The 25,120-nt window shown below is 38.1% G+C and overlaps 2 non-coding genes across 2 annotated transcripts; one reads left to right on the forward strand and one right to left on the reverse strand.

Moving 5' to 3' along the window:
- Positions 1-13,917: 13,917 nt before the first annotated feature.
- Positions 13,918-14,024, reverse strand: LOC122099735. Its single transcript, XR_006145997.1, has one exon. It is a non-coding gene; the product is annotated as a U6 spliceosomal RNA (small nuclear RNA).
- Positions 14,025-16,131: 2,107 nt separating this feature from the next.
- On the forward strand, positions 16,132-16,204 carry Trnaa-ugc. The gene has a single exon. It is a non-coding gene; the product is annotated as a tRNA-Ala (tRNA).
- Positions 16,205-25,120: the final 8,916 nt, after the last annotated feature.

Here is a 25,120-nt window from a genome sequence, read left to right on the forward strand (position 1 = left end):
TAATGAAAATCTGAAAGTTTGGGAAAATTAACAAATTGAACACACAAAATTCCCACTCCTCTGGGACACAGTAAATGCAGTACATAGAAGAAAATGTATACCTCTGAGTTCCTACATCAATCAATTGGGGAAATCTCAAGTCTGTATTTTAATTATATACCTCAAACTTCTTGAAAACAGGAACAAGTCCAAACACAAAGCAGTAGACAGAAACAAAAAAAAGAACTAAATCAGAGACGCGCACAGGTTGTGGCTCACGCCTGTAATCCTAGCTACTCAGGAGGCTGAGATCTGAGGATCGAGGGTCAAATCCAGCCCTGGCAGGAAAGTCCTTGAGACTCTTATCTCCAATAAACCAATAGAAACCCGGAAGTGGCACTGTGGCTCAAACGGTAACGCTCTCACCTTGAGGTGAAGAGCACAGGGACAGTGCCCAAGACCAGAGTTCAATCCCTACGACCTACCAAAAATAATTAAATCAGAAATACCTAAATAAAGACAAAATAAAACATAAAAAGATCAACAAAACAGAGTTGGTTCTTTCAATAAATTAACAGAATTGACCGACCCTTACCAAATCCGACTAAGAAGAGAATTTATATAGATAGAAAGATAAATAAAAAGCCCACAGATTGGGAGAAGATCGTTACTTGCTCTGCAACAGACAATTGCCTCATATCTCAAATATATTTAGAGCCCCAAAGGTTAACCCCCCAAAAAAACAAATAATCCAAAACCATCAACCCTCTTATTAAGTGGGCTAAAGATTTAAAGAGAGACCTCTCTGAAGAAGAAATATGAATGGATAATAGACACATGAAGAAATATGCAACATTTCTGGCCATAGAAATGCAAATCAAAGCAACATTGAGATTCCACCTCACTGCAGTTAGAATGACCATTATGAAGAAAATTAATAATAACAGATGCTGGGGTGGTGGGGATATGGCCAAAAAGGAACGTTACTACACTATTGGTGGAAATGTAAACTTGCTCAAATATTCCATAAAGAAGTGTACAGGTTTCTCAGAAGAGCTCCCCTATGACCCAGCAATCCCACTCCTGGGCATTTACCCAAATGACCACAAACAAAGCCACACTAATGCTACTATCAGAACTATGTCCAATATAACATTACTAACCATAGCTAAGATATGAAACCAAAACAGATGCCCCTCAGTAGATGAATCGGTCAAAAAAGTATCATATACATTCACAACAAAATTCTATGGTTCCGTTAGAAAGAATGACATTGCCCCATTTGTAAGGAAAAGGAAAGACTTGGAGAACATAATAAGTCCAAAAAGCCAGACCCAAAAAATCACAGGCTACATGTTTTCACTCATTTGGAAAAACTAGAATATATCTAGGATATTCTTAGAAAAGAGCACAATAACTCAATAGCTATATGCATATCACTATAGAAAATGATGTTTATTGAAATGAGCTCCAAGAAATGGATACAAGATAATTGTATGGTGAACTGTTTTTAGTTATTTCTATTTACTTTTTCCCCTTTGGTTTATTCCTTGTAGTCACTGTTTTTGATTTCCGTACCCTTTGTCTTATACCTAAGTTAATTTGATTTGGTGAACGAAGGGAAATCACAGGAATGGTGAGACAAAGATTAACCAAAGCAACAGTGATAAACACTAGACACTATGTTAGAAATGAACTTTATAACTTTGTGGGAATGGGATATCAAAGTTGGGGGTAATGTACTCATTACTTATTTTAATGTAACCCCCCCTGTATAACACCTTCATAATAAAAAAACCCTGAAAATGCAATAAGAGAACTCACCCAAATAGAGAAATTAGAGAAAAAATTAGACATCACAACATAAATAAGCAAAATTGAGAATGCTATAAGAAAGTACTTTGAAAACCGTATGCCAGTCACTTGGAGAATTCTAGAGAAATTTTTGCTTTCCTATACTCGAACTGAACCAGGAAGTGATACATAAGAAGTAATGAAAATGAAATGTCAATAAACAATTTCCCATACCAGACAAATCTAGGACTCAATGGATTTACCATGAAATCAAGGCCTGCAAAGAGCTTGCAATACTCAGATCTAACTCTTCAATGGAATAGAAAGGGAAATGAAATTATCAAATACATTCTATGAAGCTAGAATTAGACTCTTCCCCAAATCAGATAGGGACTCATCAAAGAAAGAGAACTATGAACTGAACTCTTGATATGCATTGATACAGAACTTCTCAATAAAATTCTCACCAACCAATTTCAGCAACTAACAAAAAATCGTATACTATAATCAAACAGTATTCATTCTAGGATCCAATTGGATCCAATATACTTGTCAATAAACAACATAAACCATCAGCAGAAGCAGGAACAAGAACCACATTATCATATATACATAGATGTAAAAATAGCTTTTAACAAACTCCAATACCCCTTTATGATTAAAGGTCTGAGAAGCTAGGAATGCATGGAACATTCCTCAATATAATACAGAGCATGTACATGACAAAAAGATAATAAACATGTACCTAATGGTGGAAGCTTGAAGACATTAAAATCAGGAGTGATAAAAGGATGTCCACTCTCTCTACTAATGTTCAATATAGTAGTGGAGTTCCTAGCAAGAGGAATAGACAAGAGAAAAACATAATGGGGATCCAAATAGGGAAGAAGGAAGAGTATCCCTTTTTACAGATGAAATGATCCTGTATTTAAAGGACCCTAGAACTTCCTCCCTCAAGTTAGTAAAGGTGATGCTAACCTTCAGCAACGTAGCATGATATAAAACCCACAAGAATCAGTAGTTGTTCTGTGTTACCAACAATGGGAAGATCCAGGCTGGAATCCAAAAAACAACCTCATATATATTAGCTCAAAATCAAATCAAAACTAAACAGAACAAAACAACAACGAAACTAGGAATTAATTAATTTAACTAAAAATGTGAAGGACTTCTACTGTAATAACGTTAACTAAAATGGGTAATTGAAGGAGATTCAAGGAAATGGAAAGTCTTTCAGTGCTCCTGGTTGGACGAATTAACATTGTGAAAACTGCAATATTACCCCCAATCAATTGACAATGCAATACCCAGCAAAATCCCAACAATATTCTTCAATGCAGTAGGGAAAGCAATCCAAATTTAATATGAAATTACATAATTACAGATGAAACAGAAGGCTTAGAAATGAACTCATGGGCCTATAGTCATTTTACACACACACAGAGACACATACACACACACACACACACACACACACACACACACACACACACACACAATGGAATTCTATTTACCCATCAGAAGGGATGACTTTTCACTAGTCTTAAGGAAAATGAAAGGCTTGGGGAAATTATACTAAAATAAAGGAATGCACACTCAGAGCAATATAGGTTTCATGTAGTCATTCATTTATGGTAGCTAGAAGGTGCCTAGAAATCTATAATAACAAGACAGATTCTACCTCGTCCCAGTTAGGAGGGCCATTATCAAGAAAATTGACAATAGCAAATGCTGAGGTGGATGTATCCAAATGGGAACTCTATTACACTGTTGTAGGAAATTGAACTTGTTCAACCACGCTGGAATGCAGTATGAACTTTCCTAAAAAGACTAAACATAGATCTCCCTATTACCCAGTAATTCCAATCAGGGTCAGTATTCCAAAAAATAACAAAGAAGTTCACATTAAAACTACCAGCATAACCATGTTCAAGGCCCAGGCCCAGAGTTCAAGATTGGAAAAAAGTTACATTGCTGGTATTTGTTTCCCCAAATGAGAATCCTTTGACATAAGATGCCAAATCATTCTATTTGCAGCAGCTACGATAGGACTTAAATGTAGTCGGTGATAAAATGGCTTCTTTATTAAATGTTAGGAAAGGCTGTAAGCAGTCCAAGAAAAGGGAGATTATTTTGTTGTTTTTGTTGGTTGAGGGACTTGATGTCTGGGTTTGGGCACTGGCCCTGAGCTCTTCAACTCAAGTTAAGGGCTCTATCTCTTGAGCCACAGGGCCTGTTGTGGTTTTCTGGTGGTTTATTGGAGATAGGAGGCTCAGGGGTTTTCCTGCCTAGGCTGGCTTTGAACGGCAGTCCTAAGATCTCAGCTTCCTGAGTAGCTAGGATTACAACTATGAGCCTCTGGTACCAGGCTAAAAATGGGGGATTTTTATAAAAGAAAATCCACCTCTTCACCTGTGTCTAAATATCAGATATCACTATTAGAACACGGCACCCTCAACTCTCAGACATTTGTAAATTTTCTCTTTTCCTTCATGTGGGAACACTGCAGTCAATATCAATTCAGCAGTGGGACTGGATCAATTTTATGTTAATTGCTAGCATGTAAATCAAGAACTGTTACATCAAAACAAATAAAACCCTCAGTTGTAATAATTGTTTTCTCTTTTTATTACAAATCTGTGTTTGATTGCTTCCTAATGTGATATTGGCCCTCCTAACAGAGTGATGACATTTTCTTTCTCTTCAGCAATTGGCCTTCTCCCACATGTGGTCAAATATTTAAGAATTCAAAGATTTCCATTGATAATTCATTAAGCTGATCTCTAAGAAAATGTGTATTTCTGGAATTGGTCTTCTGTCTTGTTCTTACATGCACAAGTGTTCTATGATTTATTTGTTCTACAAGGAATTTTATTATCCAATCTTTGTGTGATCAATTTTAGTCTCTCTGATCAGTCTTTCTGACCCTCTCTGGGGAATCTCATTTCAGTCTGCCTCATAAAAAATATATTAGTTATTAACTAAATGACTATCAGCTTCTGTTTTTTGCCTGACTTCATGTAGGCTGTGATAGCAGCCCTGACTGGCTGTACTTATAGGAGTTTTCTGTTTGTTTGTGTGTTTTTTAGAGATCTAGGATTACTATTCAAGGTAGTAGATTCTCTGGGCCCCAGTGATCCCCTGGCCTAGAGTCAATGGCTTTTTTCCTAAGGATACAAAAACAACTGACTAAATTTCTGTTTTAGTTGTCTCAAAATGAGGCAATCTGGATCCTTGCAAAGCCATCAATGAGCCTCTGTAACCACTTATAGAAATGGTCTATCAAGATGGCTTTTCAAGGTTGACTGTGAAAAATGTTCATTTCCAAGTGACCACCATAAAACAGATCACATTACTGGGAACAGACTTTTCTATGGAAGGTTGGCCTTCCTTCCTTGTCTTACGATAGATCAAAATATAATATTCTGCAGTTTTGGCCACACTGAAGCTACCAGCACAATTATGTTTTTTACAGTATTATTTACCATAGCTAAGGTATGGAATTAAGCCAGATGCCCCTCAGTAGATGAATAGATATAGAAAATGTGACACACACACACAGACATACACACATACACATACATGGAATACTATGCTTCCATCAGAAACAATGATACCACCTCATCCATAAGGAAATGAAAGATCTTGAAAACACATCATACTAAGTAATGTAAGCCAGACTTAAAGGAACATAAGTCCCCAGGTTTTCCTTAGTTGTAATAATTAGGTGACATCAAGGAAAATCTCATGTATTTTAATTTGAAATTTTGTTCTATGTTGAACATACAACATTATTACTATATTGTTTGTTATTCTTTCTTTTTTTGAGGAGGGCTAGCATTTATTTAACCATTAAAATGAAGTTTGTAGCCACTGTATAAGGTTTAATATAATGTATCTTCTTAATAACTTTTATTGTGAAAATACCGTATGGAGGAGTTACAACTACATGGCAAGGTAATGAGTACATTTCTCATCAAACGTTGTTGCCTCCACCTTTGTTTCCCCTAACCATAAATTCCTATCCCTCCCCCCAACTCTCGTGCAAAAGTTGTAAAGTTCGATTTTCGACTTAAAGACCTGTACATCTCATTGTTGCAATGAGTCCACCTATTTAAACTATTTGTTTTTTTTTGCTTCAATTCCACAAATTATACCTACATCAAATACAGGGGAAACAGGGGTTATACCGTGGGGGAGGGACACACAAAGCAACAAAGAAATAACTTATAAATATGTTAGAAACGATAGCAAGAAAGAAAAAAATAGATTCCTTATCTTGAGGTTCATTTCACCTAACATCAACTTATCTGACCATTATTTCTTGTCTCAGACATATACTAGTTATTGTACATAAGGGAAGCCATGGGACGTATGTTTCTTTGCGCCTGGCTTACTTCACTTAATATAATTTTTTCCAAGTCTTTCCATTTCTGGACAAATGGGGCAAAAGGCAGATATACTTAAAGAATTATGTTCAACTTATCCATTACTGAAGGAAGAACAACTAAAAGAGCAATCCCTATTAGGAAGAAGAACTCCTATTTACTTATCTTCTTTCCTCTGTAAGGCCAGTGTTGCCCCCTGTATCCTCATGTTGTACATTACAACTTTATACTTGATCATCCAGTATATCTACTATATTCAACATTGTGACCTAAATGCCCCAGGAATTCCCTGTCGCTTTACTTTTTAAAAAAATTCTCTCTAGTGAAGATGTTCTCCCAATCTGTGGGATTTCTATTGATCTTGCTAGCTATGTCCTTTGCCATTCAGAAGCTCTGCAATTACATGCAATCCCATTTGTCCAACCTTTCTTTGATTTGTTGTGTTTCTGGGTCTCTATTAAGAAAATCTGGCCTATTCCAAGGAGACCCAAGGTTTCTCCTATTCCATCTTGTAATGTTTTTAGAGTGTCTGCTTTGACTCAGAGGTCTTTGAAGCATTTGGAGTTGATTCTGGTGTAGAGTGATATCTAAGGATCTAGCTTTAGTTTTCTACAAGTAGTTAACCAATTTTGCCAGCACCATTTTCTGAAGAGGCTGTCTTTCTTCCATTCTATGTTTTTTAGCTCCTTTATTGATGACTACACATACAATGGAGAGGTGTCTCATATCTAAAATATACCTGGAACTCAAAAAATTAAATCACTCAAAAACAAATCTTCAAAAAAACAACTGCCCAATAAGTAAGTGGGCTAAAGAAAAAGAGAAACTTCTCTGAAGAGGAAAGAAGCAGGGCAGACACAGAAAGAAATGCTCAACCTCCCTAGCCATAAAAGAAATGCAAATCAAAACAACAATGAGATACCACCTCACCCCAGTTAGAATGGCTATAATGAAGAACTCTAATAACAACAGATGTTGGAAGGGATGTGGACAGAAGGGAACCTTACTTCATGGGGAGTGTAAACTTGTTCAACCACTTTGGAAAGCAGTATGGAGGTTCCTCCAAAGACTCAACAAAGAGCTCCCCTATCACTCAGCAATCTCATTTTTGGGTATCTACCCAAATGATCACAAACAAGACCACACTAAAGCTACCAGCACGACTATGTTTATTGCAGCATTATTTACCATAGCTAAGATATGGAACCAACCCAGATGCCCCGCAAGTGATGAATGGATCAAGTAAATGTGGTATATATACACAATAGAATTCTATGCCTCCATCAGAAAGAATGACATTGCCCCATTTGTTAGGAAGTGGAAAGAGTTGAAAAAAATTATATTAAGTGAAGTAAGCCAGGCCCAAAGAAACATAGGTCCCATGGTTTCCTTTATTTGCAATAACTAGTATATGTCTGAGTCAAGCAGAAAAGGTCAGATAAGTTGATGTTAGGGAAATGAACCCTAAGATGTGTATTCAAATGTTTTATTTCTTTCTTGCAATTGTATCTAAAGTATTTATAAGATTTTTTTGTTGCTTTGTATGTCCCTTCCCCATGGTATAACCCCCGCTTTCATGGTATTTGATGTTGGTATAATTTGTGGAGGGGAAGGGAAAAAACAAATCGTTTAAATAGGGTTACAGGTGGACCCATTGCAACAATGAGATGTACAAGTCGTTATGTTGAAAATGAACTTTACAACTTTGTGGGAGGAGGAGGATTGGGTGGGGGGGAAAGGATGGGAAGTAATGGGAATAGGAAACAAAGGTGGAGGCTACAATGCTTGATAAGAATGAAGGGTTAAAGTAACTCCATTTTTGAGGCAGTGACCATTTGTTGCTTGTTTATGTCCGCTAGCAGAGCAACACGTGGTGGTAATCCAAATATCTGGTTGTTTGCCTTTATAAGCCCTGCAAATCTTTAGCTCAGGGCTCTCCTCCTAAGCTCCACTGTGTGGGAGTGTAGGATGAGGCCTTAGCCACAGCCCGTCTAAATAAACCCTTGCTTTTGCATTTCAGAACGTCTGACTCTAGTTGGTCTTCTTTGTGGGGGTCCTGCAAAATGGTCACTACAAGTTAGTGAGGGCTCGCCCAGGATACCTCAAGAGACCCACGAGACCTCAGATTCCGAAGGTAAAACAGTGCTGTCAAATTTGTCTTGTCCTGTCGTTCCTCTCTTTGTCTGTTTTACTTTCATTTTTGTTTGTGAGGACGGCTGCTCCAATTCGTATTGTGTAAAGGGTTTTCATAGTGGACACGCTTGCATGACAACCCTGGAGAACCTGGGAGACATCCCAGATCCTCTTGTGAGGGGGATGGTCCTTGAAACCCTGCCGTGAGAATTGTGGTGCATGGGTTGGTTTGGTGTTGGGCCAGAACTGACCAAGAGTGCCTCCTAACCGAGGCCCAACTCACTCACTGTGGGTCTGCTCCTTCTGCTTCCCTACTACAGGGGTCAGCGGACCAATTCAGGAGATCTCCACTTCGTAACCTTTTTTTTTTTTTTTAACTGTCAGGCCTGTGTGTGTTTTGTTTGTACTGTTTATTGTTTTTTTGGACTGTACGACTAATGGGACTGGAAATCATGGGCAACATTCCATCTAACCCCCTAGACTTACAAAAAGAAAAAACTAAGAAAGAGGAAAAGATATTGTACCCCCCGGTTTTTCATGGAGATAACGTGGAAAACAAATATTTCCTACCCCATACTCAGCTTCCCGAGTTCCTTTTGCAGAGTCTGAGAATGATCAAGAAGAGGAGGTAGCTATAGAACCAGCAGCCGAACCCTCAGCACCTGCCCTTAACGTTTCTGAGGGGCCAGTCACTAGAGGAAGCCATGGGATCAGCTCCTCTCCCCCTTCTAATCCAGCTGTTTTTCCCTTAAGCACAGTAGGTCCTGTGGATGCCAATGGTCAACAGCAATTCTAATATTGGCCATTTTCTACCAGTGATCTATACAATTGGCGTACCCAAAATGCCCCCTTTTCTGAGAAACCCCAGGATTTAATTCGTTTGCTTGAAACCATTCTCTTTACTCATCAGCCCATTTGAGATGATTGTATTCAGCTTTTACAGGTCCTTTTTACCACCAAAGAGAGAGACCGTATCTGAGAGGCGGCCCGGAAACATATCCCTGGCCATCACAGATCCTGCTATGATCGCTGCCTATTTTCCTGAGATCTGACCAACATGGGACTACAATATGGTTGAAGGTAGGGAGCAACTCGTCATCTATCACCAGGCTCTGTTGGTAAGTCTCAAGGTGGCGGCTCACCGACCTACTAATACAGCCAGAGTCTGTGATGTTAGATAGGGAGGAAGTGAAAGTCCGGCAGCGTATCTTGAGCAGCTCATGGAAGCTTTTAGTCAATATACCCGGTAAGAGGTTTTGAATTGAGTAATAAATTTCTGAATTGTGTACACAATGGAGGATAAGGTCTAATAATCAACTATTCGTATATCTGAGGATGAGCAGAACAGCAATTAAGTCACGCAAAAATGAATGAAAGAGGAAAAAAAGTGAAAAGAATGAGAAAGAAAAAAGGGATGAAAAGTTCAGTAGAGCTAAAACACACACATATACACACACACACACACACACGCACGCACAAACATTCCCCCAAAATAAAAATTATAAGAGGAAGAAAAAAAGGTTAACAGCAAACAATTTTTTTAAAATGAAAAATGAAAAAAAAAATTTAAACAAATTTTAAAAAGAACAAAAATGAGTTCTTTGATTTTTTTGGAGGGGGTGGGAAGATCCTGTATCTCCCTTGTGTCTGTAACCAGTCTCTTTTTGGAGTCTCTGGTCTGCTTGTGGTGTTTGATTTTCCTGGGGGTTCATTGGTATCTTAAGTCAGTTTGTTTGAGCAGGCAGAAAAATGTTCTGCTTTACCCAGAATTTTGTGATCCTCCTCCTAGGCTAGTTCAATGGGAGGGAGATCTGCTTTGAGTATCACAAAAGAGAGAGATGGCTGTTTCCTCTACTTTGGAGATGCTTTGATGAGGCTTGGTTCTGGGTAGAGTAGAGGCCTTTCAACAAGCAGTAGAGTTTCCCTGAGGGGCTAGCTTCTGAGACACTTGCAGAGCCTAGCCTGGAGACATTCTCAGGGTTTATGTTTACTGAATTTCAGTTGATTCTCAAGACTGCTGTAGGGAGGGGCAGCCTCTGGCTCTGTTTAGCCAGTGAAGAAATCAACACTTGAGGAGGGCAGAGCTTTCTCTGCCTGGGCTGGATGACTTTTCCCTGGGTGGAGCTGAGCCTGGCAGGTGAGGTCAGGTTCCTGTGACCTGCTAAATGACTCTTGTTTTCTTCCAAGGCTTGAGTTTGAGCTAGCTGCTCAGCTAGGCCTTTATAAGTATCAAAGATGGAGATCTCCAGTAGTGGGGAGGGGAGGGGTTGCCTTTCCTCCTCTGCTCCCTTAGAAGGAGTGAGGATGTCAGGCTTCTACTCACGCCAGAGTCTTGGTTCCTGGGTCGTCTGTGGTCTTCGATCTGCAGGATGAAGATGTCTGTTCCTTGTCAGTTCTTGCTGGTGTTGTGTAGAATCTTCTAGCCCGCTGATCTGGGGCCTTTGTCCCGGACTCTCTGTGTTTCAGGTTTGGTGGCTACGGCTGCCATAGCCACCGCCACAACTGCAGCTGAGCCTGCTGGCAAGTGCACTGACCTGTCCCCTTGCCTGGATTTTCCCTCTCTGGCCAAAATCTCTGTACTGTGATGGCACCCTTGGTATGATTCTCTTGCTTAGGACTGTTCACTGAAACACTTAAACTGCTTTCTATGAGAGAGCCTATGTACCCTCCAGCTTCTCCCCTACCATCTTCCCAGAACTCTTTTGAATTTTAATCATTTCTTGTTAATCTCATCTTTAATCTCTTTATACAAAATCAATAATTAATTCAAGGGTGGAGAAAGGAAAAATTTAAGCAAATCCTTACATTTTTCAATTTTCAATAACATGATATTGCTTATATCATTTTCTGTTTATGCTTTAGACTATATAATTCAATTTAGTTAGACCTTTCATAAGGCTATGTGTATTTTATTTATTTTATGTTGATTGTTCTTTCCAAAGCCTGCGTGTCTAATTTCCCTTTGTTTCTTTCAGTCTCAAGTAGTTCAGATTTTAAATTGAAGAATAAATTGAAGGAAGCAAACAAAAAATACAGTTCCTCTCATCTGATAATGCCTCTACAAGAATGAAGAAAGAGTTCATCCTACTAAGGACCTATGATAGGATATCAAAAAGAGAATTCATTGTTCTAGGTATTCCCTATCTTTGCAATGCAACTTAAATGATATAAAACACAATATACTGCTCAGGTACTTTTACGTTTTATCTGTTTTGCACATTATCATATGGACATTACCTCAGTCTACAACATTCCTTCATTATTCTGTCCTTGACACTTTTACACTACCAAGGTATAAGATTACCAGTTTGATTTAAAGCATTTTACGTTGTACACCTGGCTTCCTTGGAAGCAGAGCATGGTCAATAGATCATATTCCTTCTGGTTGCTCACTACCTGTAATGTTTTCTGTAATATTATTGCAATTTATTTAACTCAAAGCTCATTCATAGAAGTTTATGTTAAGTATTTTGCAAGTTTTATTTCTCTCAATTCTTAAGATAACATTTGCTATAATGCTAATGTATTATCATTTTAGTGTTGGGAAAATTTGTAATTAAAGGCACGAAGTGTATGGCCCAAAGACACACAGTGAGGAAGGAAATGAGTCACAGTTTCCAAAAGCCTTTTAGCAATACAAAAATTGTAGGTAAAATCTCTCCATTCTCTTACACTCTCAATTCAATATTCATATTGTCCTATAAATAATAGCATACCAAATATTACCCATGATGATTGTTTTCTGTTACATTTTGTCTCCAACACAGACTGTGTTGGTGACATTGGGTTACCATGCACAGAGCTGAGCTTATAAATTGAGGTCCAAAGAGAGTCAAATTTCTTTTGTCCCACAGCTCCAGTATCCTTTTTTAAAAAGTACTAAAACTTTTAAATACCAACACTTACTATCTTTTAAGAATCTGAAAACGAAGTAAATTCACATATAATCACTCCAAAATGCTTTAAAAGTAGGAGATTATAAAACAGGCCCCCATCAAGTAAACTTTCTTCTACTTTTAAACTTATTCTGAAAGCCTTGCCCTGGCTGGTCACACCTGTAATTCTATCTACAAGGGATATCTACTCAGGAGCCTGAGATCTATGGATAACTGTTGGAAGCCACTCAGGGCAGAATAAATTCATGAGATTATTTTTCAGAAATTATAATGAACTAGCAAAGAGCCAGGAATGGAAATATAGCTCATATATTAGCTCATCAATCTAGAGAGGAAAGGCCTAGCAAGACCTTGAAGCCCTGATTTCAAACTCTGAGCATGCCAATACACAAGCATGTGCATGTGTGCATGTGTGCATGTGTGTGTGTACACACCCCCCCCCACACATTTATTCAAAATAACTTCATATCAGCATATCAGTGTTCTGCATTAATTTCTTTGTTAACGTTATTATCTGGGTAAAATAGAGGAAATAAACTCTTCTATATCAGAACATTTTTATACTTTTTTTTTTTTACTGTGAAAATACTGTACAGAGGGGTTACAATTACATGGACAAGATAATGAGTACATTTTTTATAAAGAATTGTAGCTTCCTCCTTTGTTTCTCCTTCCCATTCCTTCCCATCCTCCCCCAGCCCTCCCACCCAATCCTCCCTGCCCCCGCCACCAAAGTTGTAAAGTTCGTTTTCGACATAACGACTTGTACTTCTCATTGTTGCAATGGGTCCACCTGTAAAAATAACTGCATAGAGGTGTCATATTTATATGAGCAAATAATGAGTACATTTCCTAACAAGCATTGTTACCTCTTCCTTTCTTTTTCTTCCACCATCCCTTCCCTCCCACCTCCACAAATACACTCCCCTCCCCCTTCCCCTGTCTAAATTGTAAAGTTCATTTTTCAACATAGTGTCTTGTGCATCTCAACCTGTATCCCTATTTAAAAATTTTGTATTTCCCTTTCCCCTCCCCAAATTAGAGAAACGTATACACAGGATGTAGGCACACCAACTTCAAATACAGTGAAAACAGGGGTTAGAGCGTAGGGGAGGAACATATAAAGGAACAAAAAAAAATCACATCACACATTATAAGTATCTTAGTAACAATAGCAAGAAACAAAAAAAAGACTTGTCTGCTTCATTTCCTGTAATATCATCTTATCTGATATGCACATAGCTTATGATCTATTCTGCTTATCCCAGACATATATTAGCTGTTGAAAATAAGGGAAACCATGGGACCTATGTTTCTTTGGACTTGGCTTACTTCACTTAATAAATTTTTTTCGAAGTCTTTCCAATTCTTAACAAATTGGGCAATGTCATTCTTTCTGATGGAGGCATAGAATTTCATTGTGTATATATACCACATTTTCATGACCCATTCATCTTCTGTGGGCCATCGGGGTGGGCTCCATATCTTAGCTATTGTAAATAATGCTGCAGTAAACATATTTGTGCTGGTAGTTTTAGTATGGTCTTCTTTGTGATCATTTGGGTAAATCCCCAAACATGTGATTGCTGGGTCATAGGGGAGCTTTATATGGAGTCTTTTGATGAGCCTCCATACTGCTTTCCAAAGTGGTTGAACAAGTTAACAATCCCACCAAGAATCAAGTAAGGTTCCCTTGTGGCCACATCCTCTCCAGCATCTTTAGTTGTAAAAATATGGAATGATTCAAGAATTTGCATGTCAACCTTGCACAGGGGCCATGTCAATCTTCTCCGTATTGTTCCAATTTTAGTGTATGTGCTGCTGAACTGAGCACAGAGCATTTTTTATATATAAAGTGTAATTGATTTTCTTAAACTAGACAATTCAAAGAAAAGTAAGTTTTGAAGAATTCTCGTGAAATTTTAGAACCATGTACCTCTTACATAAGCACACATTTAAGAATAGTCAAGATTGACATGTCAAAAAACAATAATCCCAGATATTGTTGTTCAAGAGATGTGTAGGATCGGGGGGTGGGGGGAATTGGGTTGGGGGGCAGAGGAAAGCTGGGAAGGGATGTGAAGGGTAAACAAAGGAGGAGGCTGCAATGCTTCATAAGAAATGTACTCATTATCTTGCCCATGTAATTGTAACCCCTATGTACAGTATGTTCACAAAAAAATAAAAATAAAAAAAGAGATGTGTAGGAGGACGAATTCAATTATTCTGTATAAGGCACCTGTCATAATGAACACTGCGGCAAATAGTAAGGTTTGTTAAAAGTTTTAATGTTTTAAATATATTTAATTTTGGGAATTTGCTTATATAGGCCAAAATTATGACTGTTTGTCAGGTCATACAACTTTTCTATAAATATTTAAGATTTATGGTAGCAGACATATGCTACTAAAAAGTACATTTCAGAGTTTATAGAAACATTACTAATGAGATGTTGCAAAGTCTTAGTTTTAAGTAGCAGAGTGAAGAGTTAAGACTTTGTTAACTGCACAGTTTCTCTTAAAACTTTAGGGCTTCCTTACTTTATATGTTATTGAGGAACAAATGATGATATAAGCCATAAACAAATGATGAGATGAGTCGTAAAAAGCAATCTTAGTGGGTAACTTTAAAGACTACACATAGCCTATAAAACTCTTGTTGAACATCATAATCTTATTCAGTGTTAAATGTACAGGAATGTGAGAATAGTAAAATCAAATATGTAAGTATACTTCAAATACTGAAAAAACTGGTAATTCTTTGATATTTTATTTTATTAATCATTAAGATTTAGTTATTGTGTTTCTTTATTTGTAGTATTGTTTCCCTTATAATATAATAAACCTTTTTGTTATTCATCATCAGGAGGTACTTTGAGAAGGTTACTGGGATGGCCAAACCATTTTTTATAGTTGCATGTGAATTTACAAAAAGCAAAATTAAGAACAAAATATTGATTAAAAAATTATCAAGTACAGTCAGAATCAGGAGGGATGATAAATGTCCACACTTAAAATCTTAGCCCTAGGCTGAAGCAGAGATATTACAGAGTTGAGGTCACAAAAGTCGGAGACTGTTTTGTTTTGTTTTTTACTTTGATTTTGTTGGCCATGGGGTTGAACTCTGGGGCCTGGTTGCTGTACCTCAGCTCAAGGCTAGTGCTACCACTTGAGCCACAGAACCACTTCCGTTCTTTTCTACTTATGTGATGCTGAGGAATCAAACCCAAGGCCTCATGCATGCAAGGCAGGCACTCTACAACAGCCACCATCCCAGCTTCTGATAGACTGGGTTTTAAAAATTCATCTAAACAACATTTGCTTTCTGCTTTGGGTTATATAATGAAATATATGAATATCTTTTCATAAATTTTGTGTATTGTTATACTTCTAAATTTATACTAACCCCAGCCATTTTATTCTTTTCAAAGTCATGAAATATCTCTGAGAGTTTGCTAATGTGAAAATTGTTTTAGCATTTTTAATTACTTCTGAGTCATTTTTATTTTTTATTAAAATCATTTTATATTTTGGGTTGATGGATTATCATACATCAAATACCTTCAAATGTACATGTAGAGTCTAAAGATAACAGTATGTGTATTCTCATACAGCTCTTTTTTTATCTGTTATGCACTTTCAGTATTATGATATTTCTCCCTCTTTCACGCTCTCTCACGTCCTCTCTCTTTCAAGCTCCATGTCTGCTACATAGAATTTCTGCTGGCCTACTGTTATCCTTGAGGATCCACTGGCTTTTTGGGAACATGATGGGGACTAACATTTTCCCTTGCATTCTTTAAGAATTATGAGTGACGTGATATTATTCTTTGACATTGTAGATGGCAAAACAACAGGTCTAGGAATTACTTTTCACGTTTACTACTATTACAAATTTTACCTCATAGGAATCATTTGGATGGATATGATATTTTAACTTGGGCTGGGAAGGTGGCTCAGTGGTAGAGCGCTTGCCTTGCATGCAAGAGGCCCTGGGTTCGATTCCTCAGCAGCACATAAGCAAAAAGAAAAAAGCCAGAAGTGGTGCTGTGGCTCAAGTGGTAGAGCGCTAGTCTTGAGCTGAAAAGCTGAGGGACAGTTTCCAGGCCCAGAGTTCAGGCACCAAGACTGGACCCCCCCCCAAAAAAGATATTTTAACCTGTGACCTAAAAGTTCTTTTTCTTTCACAAACAACCTTTGTCTTTGATTATCAGTTTGTAACTACATGTAATGAAAATAAAGCTCTCCTATGTAAAATAGACCGAAGTTGTTCACAGGGATGAAAAAGAAGGTAATGACGGAAGTGAGTACAATAGAGCAAGGTCCTCAGAGCAGTTTATCATGAACACTTTGTGAGAATGACAATGTTCTGGGAACTACAGATTAAGTCACTGAACAAAGATATATATGCATATATATGTATATGTATATTTATTTATATATGCATATATGTGTGTATATACTCTTATATTGTACACATATATGTTACTATACACACAAATTCACATATACATATACACATGTATACATGCACACATGGAGAAAGACACATAATTACAGCCAACACAAGTTTCATTAGTTGCTGAAAATGCGTTAGATGGAATGCTTGGAACAAAATATGTTCAAGATATATTTGTCTCTAAGAGTTCTTTTACCACTCCTCTTATCTCTTAAAACTGGTAGGTTTTGACAGATTGGACTTGCAAAATGCAGTACACATGATAGCAAGTTACTCGGAAATGTCAGTATGTAAAGATCATATGTTGTCTCCCTGATCCCCACGGAATGCTTGCTCTTATACACACTCTCAACAACCAAAGTAACAGGAGAATATCATGGCAAAGAATAAAATTATAAGCCTTTAAATGGCATCCTTCTTTGAGCTCTTTTCCAACAGCCAGCATAAATTCCTAAACAGATTAGTGAGTCCTCATAAAACGGGACTTCAGGTCAACAGGTAATCAACTTATGTGAAAAGTCCTATGAGAGAAATGCTGACTGAGGTCTCGCTGATTTTCTGGCCAAGAAAATAAGAAAAGAAGAGATTATTTTTAATATATTAAAGTTTGAGAATAATTTGTAACCTGTCAATAAATGTGTAGAACACAACTAAACCAACTGACAAAAAAAGTGTCCATTTCATTTATATGCTCTTGGACTTGGCGAGTGATTTTACTTGTGTCTACACAAGGAAAATCAGCATAAATCAAGCCAGCATATTTTTATTTAATATACAAAGATAGGATTAAGGTTGACCCATTGTAATAATGAGAAAATAATAATGTAATAATGTAATAATAAGACACTTTATGAGAGAGTGGGTGTAGAGATGAGTTGAGGAGGTGTGAAGAGAAGGGATGGTAGGGGGAAAGAAAGGATGGCGTAAAAATGCTCAATAAGAAATGGACTCATGCCAGATGCCGGTGGCTCATGCCTGTAACCCTAGCTACTCAGGAGGCTGAGGTCTGAGGATTTTGGTTCAAAACCAGCCAGGGAAAGAAAGTCCGTGAAACTCTTTTTCCAGAAAACCGGAAGTGGCGTTGTAGCTCAAGTGGTAGAGCGATAGCCTTGAGCTGAATAGCTGAGGGACAGTGCTCAGGCCTAGAGTTCAAGCCCATGACCAATAATAAAGAAAAAAATTATACTCATTACCTTACTTATGTGACTGTAAACCCTGTGTACAGTATCTTTACAATATAAATTTAAATATATATATATTAAAAAGATACAAGGAAAACTTTTGTACTTATAGGAAGTTGTATTTGTCACTCAATATCAGTAAGGTATTGGTTTTAGGACCACAGGCATATTAAAACATCAGATACTCAACTACTCTACACGAACACAATATATTATTTACATTAGAATCTGCCCACAACCTAGTGCAGTGTAATTGCTATGAAAATTTGTACAACATTCTATGTTTGTAATAAAAAATCCAAGTATATGCACTGTCAACAGATACAAATTTTTTCAGATAATTTTTGTCTGCATTTTGTGGATGGAATTGGGAGCACAAATTTCATCACCAAGACTGGTCTGCAAAATATAAGAAAAAGCTAACACAGCATCATTGAATAGTACTGATCTCCAAGGAGAAGTACTTGGATTGAGACATTATAAGAAAGTGTTAGCATGCAAGTACTTTTTAGAAATACATCTGCTAGATTTCTCATGGAGAGCATTCATAACACTTTGTGAAACACAAGCCAGAACCTCACTGAAGAGTAAATGGTTTTCCATCACCTTACTATCATGCTCAGTCATTATCAATCAACATATAGCTAATCTTGAATAATCATTTAATGAGAAAATGTTGATGGAGTGTTTATATGCAGACAACCTCGGAAGGCTAAATTTTTCCAATTAGGATAGTCTGTATTCTATGATCCAGCAGAGAGAAAACTAGGTAAGCATCCATTTACAACCTTCTGAATACTTCTGAATAATTCTGATTCTGCCCATATCAGTTATCTATCCATACCTGTGCCCGAGTGAGAGGATTTTAAATGACTTTAGTGTTTTAAAATTTAAATTTAAATGTGGAATGAAATTAGTTCCAATGCATTACCTTAAGATATTTAGAAACAACTAAAGGTCTAAAAGATTTTTTTAATTTGAAGTGAAGGGATATTGGAATTTTGTTCTCTATAGTTTAAGCAATTTGCAAAAAGAATTGGCAAAGTAAAATTTACATTTGCAGCAGACTTGGCACTTATTAAATTTTGTATATTGAAAAGAGCATAAGCCTCAACAATATGTCAATGCTATCCTGTTATTTATCTCTAAAGGTTTATGTTTCTGGTCTCTTAATATTAAAACCAATTTTTTAAATCTTTAGCTAGTTGTGCAAAGGGGTTTCACTCCATCATGTCAGTGTGGAATAGAGTGTATGTACATTTCATTGTACAACACATCTGGATCATTGTTAATCTTTCCACTTTTTTTCCTTCCCTTTCCCCAACCCCACCTATCCCTTCAAGTTTCCTACTTATATTCTCACATATGTATGTTGAGTGATCTGATTATATTAGTCCAACATTTCCCCCTCCATTCTTCTGTCCTACTCCCTTTAAGCCCAGTTCCTTATTTAAGACTTATTTCAACTTCATGGTATTTTGTAAAATATCTCTTCCTTTGGCATTTGGCTTTGGGCTTGCCACATCCTCACTTCCATGTTTGACCTACGTAAATGAGGCTATTTCTCCACATTTCCAATCTGTGAATGGCTGAGATAGGTCTCTTTACTATTCACTTTCTGTCCTAAATTTAGAATTAGACCTTCAGGGCCATCAAATAGAGCTTTTTTACTTTCTACACACTGAAGATGGAAGGAAAATAATTTCCAGGCTCTCAATATTATGCTATCCATCATGAATGTCCATCACTTATCACTTCAACAGTCTAAATTTAAAGTTATGTTTTCTGCATTATATTTACACATTTTAAGTGAATATCGAGGACAATTTACCTAGTATTGGAAGTTCAGGGACGATTTTCAATTTCTGATGATAGAAACAGGAGTCAGTTTTAATTATGCAGAATCCACTATGTAGTGAGTGCTGTAGTCTTCTAAATTTTCAATAAATTTCGAGTTACTTTTTATTAATAACTGAAAAAGTTTTATTTCAATATTTGAAATGCTGTCCCAATTATTTTAAAACTTTCACATTAAGTTAGAATGAACCCCTCCCCCCATTTCCCCTACTAGTTCAGGTTAAGTCTCCTTTGGCTTTATTGTTTGAGGGGATGAGGGTAAACAGATGAAGGTAAACAGAAAGATGATCATTGCTCAGATATCTCCTTCCTCTTCTGTTTTTGCTATTCTTTTTTCAATTTTTATTTATTTTTTATTGTGAAAATATTGTACAGAGGGGTTACAATTACATGGGCAAGATAATGAGTACATTTCTTATCAAGCATTGTAGCCTCCTTATTTGTTTCCCCTTCCCATCCCTTCTCAGCCTCCCTGTTTCTGCTATCCTTGTAGAAAGGAAGACTGGAACAGGGAACAAGAGTAATATTTGGGCAAGGTAGCATTCCTGGCATATCAATCATTGTTTCTCAGAATCACTTAAACTGCTTACTCTTGCCTTGTCTCTAACAGTAACCTAACTGTGGCTTCCTTCATGCAGGAGTAAGCACACTAACAGGTTTTACATGTAAATTTGTATTTTATATCTCAGCTTACTACCACCAAAAATAGAAAGCTTTGGTTAAATAAATGCAAAGGCACTGATTGTTCAACAATACCTTAGTGAGGAATAGCAATTCTAATCAGCTCCCCCCTCCTCTTCTATTCTTCCTTCCCCTCCCCTCCCATCACTTACCCTCCCTTCCCTTCTTCTTTCTTTATGTCTCTCTCCTCCATATTCATTTCTATCTTCTCTCTTTTTCTCTTCCAGTAGCAAGTGATTTGGTTTATCTGGCAATACATACATAATTGAACAAATATGTTTTCTCCTCTTTTTGTGAGTATTTATTATTAAGAAGTGAGTTCTAGCAGAGCACCAGTGGCTTACAGCTCCATACTAGGTGGGTTCAAATTTGACAATTGTAATTCAAACTATTCCAAGTAGATAAACCTAAGAGATTCTTTTCTCCACTTGTGATAAAAGGAAGAAGTAAAAGTGTGGTTCAGGAAGTATAGAATAAGCATTGGGAATTAAAGCCCAGATTGTTAGGTTTTTAAAGAGTAGTCGAGTAAGAACCACACAAACACGAGGTATTCAGGAAAGGGGTAAGTTTATTCATCATTCCCTCTGGCACCAGGCCATGTTGGCCCTCCATGCGGCAGGGAAAGTCCTGGAAAAGACCTGGAAAAGACCTGAGAAAGAGAGCATCTATGGCTGGGTTAGGCCTTATCTAGGGTATGGATGGAGAAAGGTGTGGCCACATCAAATTCAGATATGAACTCAGCAGATGCAGATGTGATATCTTCCAGGAGTGCTAGTTGCCTAGGTAACGCAGGTACTGGGAGGAGACTTTGCTTGGAGGAGGGTTGAATGTGCTTGCTATCCAGAAGCAGACCTTATATTCCAGCCTTTTAATAATCATGAAATAGGGTGCGGATCCTCTCTGGCTACTTCCTGCTGACAAGGTGTGTCGAAATTAGGGGTAAAAGGCTGGACTTTGGTCCCATCCCAGAGAAGGCAGTGAGCTGCAGCTGTCCCTTGGTGAGTGTGAGTCCTTTAATAATGTCTGGAATAGGCAAGTCTCTTGAATGAAGTCTAGAGAAAGTTTCATGAGGCATTGCAGGGGCTGGAAAAAATTATTAGAGAGCAAATAAATGGCAAGTGGAAGGACTTGGGGCTTAAAAATGTTGGTAGAAATGTCCCTATCTGGTGACTAGGTAGAGGAGAATTCAGGTAACAGAGGCAAGAATGTGAATTCCCATCCAGTTAAAAGGTAGACAGGTATGAACATTAGATGGCAGGCTTCTTACTTATATTGACCTCCTGGCTCTGGTTAATTTTGAAAGGGCAGGCACAAAATGGCTGATATGACATCATCTCCTCTTACTCCTCTCCATGGTCCCTTGTTCCCCAGAATGGCTGAGTCTAGGTGCTCGTCTCTGGGATGAGTTGTCTCAGTGAGTATTCATGGAGATTTGAACTCAAGGCCTGGGCACTGTGCCTGAGCACTTCTGCTCAAGGCTAGTGCTCTACCATTTTGAGTTACAGTACCGCTTCCAGTGTTTGGCTGGTTAGAATTAAGAATCTTCAGCCATACTTCCAGCCTGGCCCTTTGAAGGTTAGTTGGGAGATGGAGTCTTAGGGATTTTTTCAACCCCGGTTGGCTTTGAATTGCAATCTTTGTCATGAAAACTCTTTATTATTTCCAATTAATCAACATGGCGATCAAATAGAGTAAGTAGAGTTTACCTGGTCCTTACCAAGAATTGACCAAGTAATATCCTGCCATGACAAAACTCATTAGATGTGAGAATCTTAGCACAGATATGCCCAATATTTTAGAATCACGTAGTCAGTACTAGAATGCATAACACAAAACCAAAAAGGCAAAACTCAAAATCTAATTTTTTTTACATTAATATTTAGACATCTTTGCTAACAAAGCACATCAGATACTTGGACCTCAGTTACCAGGGTCTGAGAAAAGAGCAACTTGTTAGCAAGGTACAATAGAGTAGATGGATGGAGGAGTAGTAAACTTGGTGGAAAGGTATGGGTCAGATAGGACCAAACCCTGAACCTACCATGTGGCCAAGATGGCAAACTCACGATGGTGAATTTCTGAAAAAATGCAAAGAAAGCCTGAACAAATAGATGAAGCCTAGATTGGCTAGTCTTGGATAGGGAAGCTAGAGGAGGTCCCCTGGACCCAACTCTCATTACACTCTTCAGGGCACAATCCAAAATGGTGTAGAAAAGAAAGGGAGAGATACACGAAGTTGGACATAATTAGCAGAGAGCAAAGAGATCCTGAAAGTGAACATACTTCTGACCGTTTACCGTTGCAGAGGCAAAAATTGTCTAAATCTGAGAAGAGACTAAAAAATTAGGTGCTCTGGCTATCCAGGGAATGCAGGAGGCATTTCAGAGGGGTTTCATGGCACTGGAGTTACACACAGCTCCCCATTAAGGGTGTAGGAGAGAAAAATAATCAATGAGTGAAGGTGGGCTTATCGGATGGAAGTGGACCCACAACTTACCACTGAGCCCTCTATTGGGGAGTGGCCAAGCAACCAGAGTCAAGTGCCCTTGGCTCCAGACATGACTGGACTTTCAGTTAAAGGCCTAGCAGGTTCTTCGGCGTGGAACCACATCTGGAGAGAGACTGAGCGACAGAGAACCCTTAGAGAGTATTTCACTCACCAAAATGTACAAGCATGGAGGTGGAAGCAGAGGCCAGCAAGGAATTGATTCACTTTGTCCACAGCAGACAGACCGGTTCCCAAAAGGCATTCAGAACTGTGGTATTCTTCATAGCAAAAAAGGGAAAAACAAACAAAAGAAAGAAAAAAAAAGGAGAGGAATCCCACCTTCTATCCTGACTTTAAGCCTTTCCCGGGTTCAAATGGCACCATTTATGTTAGGTTTTTAAAAAGAGGTTGCTGAGTAAGAACCACACCACACATGTGGTATTAATGTAAGGAGTAGGTTTATTCATCATCCCGCTGGCACCAGGCCATGTTGGTCCTCCACGCGGCTGGGAAAGGCCTGGGAAAGCCTTGGGAAAGACCTGGAAAAAGAGCACGTCTGGGCATGGGCTAGCCTTCTCTAGGGAATGGGTGAAGATAGGTGTGGCCACATCAAATTCAGATGTGACCTCAGCAGATGCAGATGTGACATCTTCCAGGTGTGCCAGTTGCCTAGGTAACACAGTTATTTGACGGAGACTTTACTGCAAGGAGGATAGAATCTGCTCTCCATCCAGGAGCAGACCTTACACAGGTAGAGCGAAAGGCAAGGAGTTCAAACCCCAGTACAAGCACAATGTAAAAAAAATGAGTACTTTATCTTTGAAAAGGGATATTTCTGGGGCTGGGAAGGTGGCTCAGTGGTAGAGCGCTAGCCTTGTATGCCAGAGGCCCTGGGTTCGATTCCTCCGCACCACATAAACAAAAAGAAAAAAGCTGGAAGTGATGCTGTGGCTCAAGTGGTAGAGCGCTAGCCTTGAGCTGAAGAGCTGAGGGACAGCGCCTAGGCCCAGAGTTCAGGCCCCACAACCGGACCAAAAAAAAAAAAGGGATATTTCTCCAAAAATTCATACCCAGGAAAATTTTCAAGGTCAAAGACAGTTTGAAAGGCTCTTTCACATCTTAAACTGATTTCTCTGTTTGAGTCACATTATGGAAAATAGGAATCACACTTCACATTAAAAAGTATGCACATTGTTGAACATTTTTAATGTTCAACAAAATGTAAGAATTGTTTATATTTTTAATGTAAAGGAAGCATGGGAAAGGAATTCACCTCATTGGGTTTATTAGGTTTGACTAACTGACAGATTTTGCAAGTAAATGAGGGTCTGTTTACATGTAAAGAAGTCCATACAGATGGATTTCTAAGAGGGAGAACAAGCTAGATGCTGTCCAGGTTTGAATCAAAGTAAGTTTATTCCTATGAAATGACAAAGAGTAGCCCATCTCATAGAATTCTATGGGAACAGCAATTTCAAAAGTTTTAAAAAACCCCTGTCTATGTTGTGAACAACCAAGTTTTCACAAACAAAAAAGAGTTTCCTGAGCCAAAAATATATGTTAGAGCAAAAGAAACTATGTTAAATATAGTTAATGGCTGAGGAACAGGTGTAAAAGAGTTCTGTAATAACAACTAAACTATAAATTTTTCATCAAGTCCCTAACAAGAATCTCCAAGATAGGCCTTGGTAAATCTGTCATAGAGGACTGGGTTTATGCAATTGTCAGTTTTGTTTAGGGTCAAACATCTTCTATGGTCGCTTTGTTTGAAAATCGCTCACACCACATGCAGTGTCTGGAAAAACATGCTGTCTTGCTAGGCACCTAAGGGATTTTTGGTGCCACAGTGAATATTTATCTTTTTACTTCTTGTAATTATACCTGTCAATGTGAAGTCCTTTTATGATAAGAATAATGGCTTCTGGAAGTGGTATGGTGGCTCAAGTGGTAGAGCACTAGCCTTGAGCTGTGGAGCTGAGGGACAGCGCCCAGGCCCAGAGTTCAAGCCCCACGACCGTCTCTCTCTCTCTCTCTCTCTCTCTCTCTCTCTCTCTCTCTCTCACACACACACACACACACACACACACATATTTACCACTTTGACTCATGTTAGGTTCCTGACATTGAATATCAAACAATCATCTAATAATCAAACTTTCCTCCCCAGACATAAAATACATTCATACTTCCACACAAACAAAAACACCAGATCATTCAAAATAATGAGAATAATGAGCCATTTACTCCGTGAATTCATTCATTCAT

This window comes from Dipodomys spectabilis, unplaced genomic scaffold (genome assembly GCF_019054845.1).
Source record: "Dipodomys spectabilis isolate Male_0828 unplaced genomic scaffold, ASM1905484v1 ptg000531l, whole genome shotgun sequence".
Classification (NCBI taxonomy): domain Eukaryota; kingdom Metazoa; phylum Chordata; class Mammalia; order Rodentia; family Heteromyidae; genus Dipodomys; species Dipodomys spectabilis.